This window comes from Tiliqua scincoides, chromosome 1 (genome assembly GCF_035046505.1).
Source record: "Tiliqua scincoides isolate rTilSci1 chromosome 1, rTilSci1.hap2, whole genome shotgun sequence".
NCBI classification, from domain to species: Eukaryota; Metazoa; Chordata; class Lepidosauria; order Squamata; family Scincidae; genus Tiliqua; species Tiliqua scincoides.
This window is the reverse complement of record NC_089821.1, coordinates 300,575,122-300,577,066: the sequence shown is the minus strand read 5'-3', so window position 1 is coordinate 300,577,066 and position 1,945 is coordinate 300,575,122. Positions and strand designations below refer to the sequence as shown.

Here is a 1,945-nt window from a genome sequence, read left to right as displayed (position 1 = left end):
TGAAGTGTGGAAAATGTCACTTTGAAATCAACTGAATAAAGCCCAGTAGAAAGCGGCTAGGGAAGGCATGCCAAGACACCCCAAGGGAGTATCTGATGGTGGCAGCCAAGCTTCTCCTTCCCCAAGACTAACACTGAGGTCACCAATACGCGCAGGTTTCTTTCCTCCTGAGAACAGGACTTCGCAGAATTTGCAGAACAGGACTTTGCAGCCCTCCCCCATTGTATGTTACCTCATTTCTAGTTTGTTATATAATTGGTACTTTTTTTTTTAACGTGAGCAACTGCTGTATAAAGTAAGGAGAAGACCTAAAAAACAAAAATCCTCATGCAGAGGACTGGAGGCTTAGTTCACTCAAACAGCAGATGAAGAGGTAAACCTGTGTCGCATCAAACTATGGCTGAGGAGAGCCTCATAAAACTGAATGTTCCTTCAAAAACAATTGATTGAGCATAGAAAACTCACTTGTGGTCCTGGCCGCCATGCTGCTGGGGGCAGGGGGAGCAAATGCTACCCCCTTACCTGGACGTAATCGTGGTGACATAACCACATCACCGCAATTACTTCCCAAACTGAGCCGAGAATGACTGCTTGCCATTCCATGCCGCAGCAACTGTTACCCTGCACATACCCGATCTCATCTGATATTGGAAGCTAAGCAGGGTCAGGCCTGGTTAGTACTTGGATGGGAGACCGCCTGGGAATACCAGGTGCTGTAGGCTTCTACCATAGTCTTTCGAGACTGAAGGTTGCCAACCATTCCATGCCACTCTGCTTCCATGCCACTCTGGATCTCTTCTCCTTCTTTCCCCCTTTAGGGGGAGGGAGGGGACAGGCTCTCAGAGCTCTTCCCCCTCCTTCCCTTATTTAAAGAGGAGGAGGCCAGGCGAGTCTTTCTGAATTGCGCGACTTAAGCCACCTCAGAGCCTTTCTCAGCCTCCGGTTTAAAAAAATAGCAGAGGAGGGGGGTGTCTCCCAGAGCGGTGTGGAAAAGCTCCCAGGGGGGCTGCAATAGCGCTGGGGCTTTTGTCCCCCTTGCCCGCTCCAGGAATGCCACTGTTTCTCAAAACTGGCAATTCAAGGAGAAGGCCTTACCCTGCCCCAGAACACCTCCTGCCCACCCCAAAAGTCCTTACCACCACCCAGAGCTCTTCCTTTGCTCTGGGCGGCATTTGTCTGGTGCTGTACCCAGTCCTGGCTGGTGCTGAGCTGGTTCTCCCTCTTTTCTGGGTGTCACACATGTGCCTTATCTTTGTATGCTTCGGGCATATTATTATATGCCCGAAGCCTACAAACAAAGAAACAAAATTCTTATTTTCTATGCCCAGGCCTTTTAAAAAAAATAAATTGATGAGCATTTATCGTGTGATGATCTTAGATTGCCATGTTCTGATGCCCCACCTAAATCCATGAGCATACTTTTGGATACTTGGGTATCTAAGCTAAGCATCTTTTTAAAAATTTTTTTTTAAACTTGATACATTACACAGGCCAACACACATTTTGCTTCCTTAAATGTTACACCAATTCCTGGGTATATTTGGGGTGCCGATTCCAAATATGGCATCTGTTTTGCCCTATCAGGTCTAGTTTGGGAGATATAGTATAGCTTCATTAGTGAATGGTTCAAGCAGCTTCCTCATGAGCCTACACCATGAAGTGTACCATGAGCTACCTCATGAGGAAGCTGCTTGAACCATTCACTAACGAGGCTATACTATATCTCCCAAACTAGACCTGATAGGGCAAAACAGATGCCATTTTTGGAATTGGCACCCCAAATCCATATCAAACCACCATAGAGTTTGGGAAAAACTTTTCTGACCCTCAATTTTGTAGGCCTGTGTTATTTGTTGATTACTGGATTTAGTGGCAACACAGATATTGGTAGTTTAAGAGGTTTATTAATAGGGTATAGTGTAGATTCCTGGTAAGGATCTTACCA

The 1,945-nt window shown here is 46.1% G+C and overlaps 1 pseudogene; it reads left to right on the top strand.

The window, feature by feature from the left end:
- The first annotated feature begins 602 nt into the window (after nucleotides 1–602).
- Nucleotides 603–722, top strand: LOC136638322 (5S ribosomal RNA; annotated as a pseudogene).
- Nucleotides 723–1,945: the final 1,223 nt, after the last annotated feature.